The sequence below is a fragment of the Miniopterus schreibersii genome (assembly GCF_964146895.1).
Source record: "Miniopterus schreibersii genome assembly, chromosome: 2".
NCBI lineage: Eukaryota > Metazoa > Chordata > Mammalia > Chiroptera > Miniopteridae > Miniopterus > Miniopterus schreibersii.
In genome coordinates this window covers 27450096-27456473 of record NC_138102.1, presented here as the reverse complement: position 1 = coordinate 27456473, position 6378 = coordinate 27450096, and positions in this window count along the sequence as shown.

Here is a 6378-nt window from a genome sequence, read left to right as displayed (position 1 = left end):
GATGGAGGGGTACTATCAAGTACAACTAAAACCCTTAGGTATTATATATAAAACAACATAAGAAGACTGTGAAGGGTAAGAGAAGGCAGACTGGCCAATACAGCCACTGTGGAAAACAATTTGGCAATTTCATTAAAACAAACAAACAAACAAAAAACCCACCTAAATGTGCAACTATCATATGACCCAGCAACTGCACTTTTGCACTTCTATTTATCATAGAAGTGAAAACTAATGTTCACATGATAGCCTGCACATGCATGTTCATATCAGCTTTAGTCCTAACAGCCAAAAACTAGAGATTACCCAGATGTCCTTCAATGAAGGAATGGTTGGTTAAACAAATACTGCTACATCCATACCATGGAATACTACTCAGCAATAAAGAAACAAACTATTGATACAGGCAACAACTTGGATGAATCTCCAGAGAATTTATACTGAGTGAAAAAAAGTTAATCCCAAAGGTTACATACTGTAGATTCCATTTATATAACATTCTTATTTTCAAAGAATTTATTTTATTTATTTTTTTTTTTAATTCTCACCCGAGGGTATTTTTTTCCATTGCTTGTCAGAGGGGGCGGGGGGGGGAGGGAGGGAGAGAGAGAAACAGAGACACGAGAGAGACATACCCATTGGTTGCCGCCCCTAGGGGGCTGGGGATCGAGCCTGCAACTGAGGTATGTGCCCTTGGCCAGAAATGAACCCGGGACCCTTCAGCCCGCAGGTCCACACTCTAACCACTGTGCCAAACTGGCTAGGGCTATAACATTCTTGAAATGGCAAAATTATAGCAATGGAGAACAGATCAGTGGTTGCCAAAGGTTAAGAAGGAGGTGTGGGTGAGTGGCAGGTGGGTGTGTCTATAAAAGGGCAACATGGGGATCCTTGTGGTGATGGAATGTTCTATATTTGACTGTATTAAGTCAATATACAGGTTGTGATTTTGTACTATAGTCTTACAAGCTGTTACCATTGGGAGAAACTGGGTAAAGAGTATATGGATCTCTCTGTATTCCTTTTTACAACTACACGTGAATCTACAATTATTTCAAAATAAAAAGTTTAAAAAAAAATCATTGTGAGAAGGAAAGAAAACAATATATGTAAAATCCTCAGCACAATGCCTCATGTATAATAGGGAATTTTAGTGCTATAGCTGGAAAAGTCCTGGGAAACCAGAGAGTTGATCACCTCACAAGGTGGTCCAGCACTGTCTAGCTCAGCATCATCAAAGATTCAGATGCCCTCAGAGTCCCACCAGGCCTAGGTCTCAAGTACAGTCACCGCTGTATCAGCTTAAGTCTCTCTAAGAGCTGAGAACCCATTCCTGGAGGCTTCCCTCACAATTTAGTGATGAGGATTGCATCACTTATGCATAAAAATCATGAAGAGAAATGGGACCACAGTGCTTAGGTTCGATCAGCCTGGATTAACTTCCAGAACTTCCTGAGTCAAGTGCAAAATCACATATATGCCAACCAGAAAGGAGGAAGAGATTGTTGTTGGGCAGTTGGCCAACACTGTCTACTTTCCTCACACTCCCACAGCCTACTGCCCATGGCACTGGGCACCCTGTGGTGTTTCGTGGGCCCACCAGATCTACCATAGTCAAGGTCAGGAACCTTGCCAGTGCCTCATGCATATAAAGAATTAATACATATTCATTGAAGTAAATTAATTCATTGAAGTGAATTAAGTAGCCTCTAACATATTCTGCCAACAAAACATGTAATTAAATCTACATCATAACCATATCATAATGGCCCAGGTTAGAAACTTAATTAGGCACCAAGTCTATGACCCGGAATGTCTCAGTTTCCACAGAAGCAAAACTGCAAATGCTTCTTGCTCTACAGAACGTTCCTACACTAGACTCATTCCTTTGGCCTTTTGAAGGCAAACCGTGTTTCTGGAGTATCCATTCAGGATCTAAGTCCACATGCTGCATCCTTATTATTCATGTTTTCTAAAGATTCTTCTCCACATCTCCTAGAGAGAGGGTAACAAAACTGTGACACTTGCCCAGCCAGTGTGGCTCAGTTGGCTGAGCGTCACCCTGTACACCAAGAAGTTGCCGGTTTGCTTCCTAGTCAGGCACGTGCCCAGGTTGCTGGCTCGATCCCCAGTGGGCAGCGTGCAGGAGGCAGCCGATCGATGTATCTATCTCTCTCTCCCTCTCCCTTCCTCTCTCTCTGAAAAATCAATAAAAACATATTTAAAAAACAAAAAAACAACTGTGACATTCAAATCTTTACCTGGTGATTCATGTTGCCTACCCAATAAGCTAATAATTTTTCTCTGCAAACTTTGATGGCATAATTTTTTCTCCCAAGTAAGTTTGTTAATTGTGCCAAACACTGTTTTGAATTTAATAGTATCATATTCCCTAAACAAAATCCAGCCTGGCTTCTCTCTCTCTTTCTCTCCTCAGTCGACAATGAGAAATAATTCAGACCCATAAAATTGTTATGTTCACAAACCGAACATTAAGATTCTTTCTTAGGTTTCCACACTTCCTGGGTTGGACTTAAATTCCTTGCTCTCATTTTCAAGGCCACCTGCTATTTTGCCCACGTGTACCATAGACCTGCCACAAATCTAGCCCTGGTTTTCCTGGCTATTTTCACTATAACACAGAATATAAATGTGAATGATAGACATCCACTCTTAGCAATGCCTAAATATACTACCTCTTCCAGGAAGAAAATATTTAGCAGCAACAACAGTAAATCAAGAATCCAGAAAGGTTTCTGTTCCTCTCATTACCAAGCTTTAATTCCATAATTGTCTTCCAGGTTAATTTCTAACTTACCTTCAACAGAAGTTCTGCTTAAATAAGATTTTAAGGATCAAACCTAACTACAGAACAATCTGATAACCATGGTTAGTTCTGGGCTACTTTGCAGAGTTTATAGAACCAATTGTCATCCAAAGTTGCTCACATAAAGGACATTTCAAAACACAGTCATCCCAGAGACAGTAGAGGGCGCCCCAGTTAAATATTAAACTGAAAAGCAACATCTTAGAATGAAAGGTGGCCTGGAGTATTGGGCACAGTGCATGATACAGCACATTGTAAAAGTTCTCTTGCTCAAACCTAACCTAATATTTTCCATTTGTTTAGGTTCCTAATATTCTAGAGCACTACTGTCTAGTATGGTAGACACTAGGCACATGTGCCAATTTAAATTTAAGTTAAATAAAAATTTAAAATTCAGTCCCTGAGTTGCACTAGCCACATTTCATGTACTCAATAGACAGACAGATGTGGCTAGGGGCCACCATATTAGACAGCAAAGATAGAGAACATTTCCATTGTCACAGAAAGTTCTAGTAGACCGCACTATTGAAGCCTCAGTTTCCATATATAGTACACAATTGAAGGGGATCAGAATATGCCATCCCAAAATATGTCACCTCAGTATAAAGAGTATTTTGTGCCAAAGGTAATGAAGAAACAGCAGAAACAGGAATAGCTCTCTGCTCTTCTGCTGTCTAAAAGCAGGAAATAAATTTCCCTTATGCAGGTGTCCCCCACTCTTATACTAGAAAGGAAAGGACAATCTTTATTAATGGAGATGGAGATGGTGCCAAGACACATCTGCAATGCATGGTCGGTGTTGCTCAGTGGTTGAGGGTGGGCTCATGCACCAAAAGGACACTGGTTCCATTCCCAGTCAGGGCACATGCCCAGGTTTCAGGCCTGATCCCCAGTAGGGTATGTGCAGGGGGCAGCCGATCAATGTTTCTCTCTCTCTCCCTCTCCCTTCCTCTTTCTCTAAAATAAAGAAAAAACATTTTTTAAAAGAATTATTAAAAGATACATCTGCACAAATTAAACCTTAATAAATAACCCTTAGCTTCCATTAGTTCCCCTATATATTTATCTTCCCACCATTTACCACCCTTAGAATCCAAAACCTCGTTACCTTCGTCTTCTCACTTCTCCAGAATTTATTGCTTTTTGTTGAAATGGTATGTAAGCTCCAACACCTCAACTGGACTACTTCTTTGGGTCTTCATTTATGGCCTCCACTGATGGGAAAAAATTTAAGATATTAACAAATATAATTTATATACTTTTTCTCCTGTTAATCTGTCTTTCGTGAATCTAATTCACAGGCCCCTACCCTAAAAAGACAGAGGAAATATTTTTTCCCTCTCTTACACAATCCTGCAAGAATAACTGAGAAATAGGGACTAATCTAGCTAAGGGGCTGAACTCCTGAGGTTGATGGAACCTGTGTGTTGTAGGTACAGAAGATATTCATGGAATGAAGTCACCAAGTCTTCCAATCAGGGGACATCATCTGCCATCTTTCCAGGGGGGTCAGGTTCTCTAATTTTATTTTGGAGAAAAACTTTTAATTTAAAAAAATATACGAGGGAGGTATTTGTCTTAATATTATTTGGAAACTGCGCTACATAAATCCCAGATTTTTGACAACCCCTAAACATTATTGTTCCTCTTAGAGGACTTTAAAATAAGATATGAATTGCAAACTAAATAAAAGGTAAACTATAAACACATGTATTTACTAGATCAAAAACACATTTCTAGAGGTGACAGAAGCACAAAAGTTTATCTAATTCAAATATTTCATTATTGGGTGAGGAAAAGTCTACAACTAAAACTGTTTAGGTGCCTCTTCCAAATTCTCAAAGCTATTGCTGAGGAATTAGAATTCTCGGATTTAGACTCAACCTAGTGTTTATTCCTTCATGTTATGATTATATAAGAGGTGTTTTGTTTTTATTGAAAATGAGGGCCTTCTGAAGTCTTTGAGATTAGAGCTATCAAGAAGAGCCTATGGCTTCATTTACTGGTGGTTGATACATAATATATAAGTGCATGGGAACACACATGCAATCACACACACAGACACACACCCCTAGATGTTTTACTTCCTCTCAGCCTATCTTCCTAAATAGGGATCAACAGGTGAATTCCATGATGTAAGACTCAGTTCTTTGTGGCTTCTTTTGGCAAACGCAGGGAGAAAGGCTGGAGAAATACGCTGTTGAGTTTTATGTAGGAGAAAGTGAATGAGGGTACTCAACACAGCACCACCTGCAAATGTGACAAATACATGAAGTGCTTTAATCGTTTAAGATCTTGATAAAGATTTTGTTCCCTGGCACCATCAAACTAACATATGGAAAGAGGTTGTGGTGAAATTACAGGATGAAGTTCAACATTCACCAGTGGCCTCTCCTGGAACCACCTCTGCAGCCTTCATGTTGATGCTGCAAGAGCTAATTGAAAAGACAAGTGTTCTATTCATAGCCAAGCAGATCAATAACAGCATCAGTATTTTAATTGATTATTTTATATGTGTTTTTAAGAAAGATGCTGAACCACAGCAATTACTTAGAAAATAAAAGAATTTTATGCATAATACGTACCTTTGCACTTGTGCATTTCAAATAAGCTCCCAGAGAAACTAAATCTACTGGAACCTAACTGGTTTTTCCTGAAGGCTGAAAATAAAAATTTACTAATCCTGGAAATAAATTTTATTTTTCTTCTGGCTATATCCTTTAATCATATTCCTCTTCAATGCAAAGCTAAAAATGATAAGATGTCACAAGGAACAGTTCTCAAAGTGAAGAACCCAGTTACCAGTGGGCATGATAAGCAGCTGCTCCCATTGAGGTAATTAAATTAGTAGGAACGCAAACTAGTTGGCACTGTTATTTCTAGTCCCTTCAAGCTTTATTGAAAAATTACAGATTATTCCAGCTTTAACTATTTTTCAGGTTTTGTGGGTAAATACTAACAAACATATTTATAGGTCGTCTGTAATATTATCCAATGTGCTATTTCACCTTCTGAGCAGTAAAAGATCTGGGTTCCAATAGATTTTTCTTGGATCTATTTCTTAGCCTGGTTTGATGAGCACAGCAGCCTGCAGACCAACAGCACTGGGGAAGACAGTGTGGAAGGTGGTTAAGGTCATGTTGACATATGAAATGTCCAAACCTGTAGAAATTTTTATGAATTTGAGCCAAACTGACGATTGCGGGGAAGCAAAATCTCAACAGGTTGAGAAAATGCTTTGGAGAACGGCAGTTTGTAGCTTATTTTATACATTACAATCAAAGGAGGAGACATATGGGGGGGGGGGTGTTACAGGGAGATGGGAGAAAGCAAAGCAGGGAAATCGCTGAGACTGGATAAAGAGTAAAATGGGGAGACATACTTTTACATTGGTGGGTATAGGATAGTTAACAACGAACACTTACAGTCCATAGAGATGGTGTTTGGGCAAGAAGATAATAACGAGGGGTTCTGTGGTCTCATGCTCTGGTGGAAGATTGTGCCCTGAGGAGTCTGGAGAAAAGGGGATTACTCTGACATTCCAAAGGTAT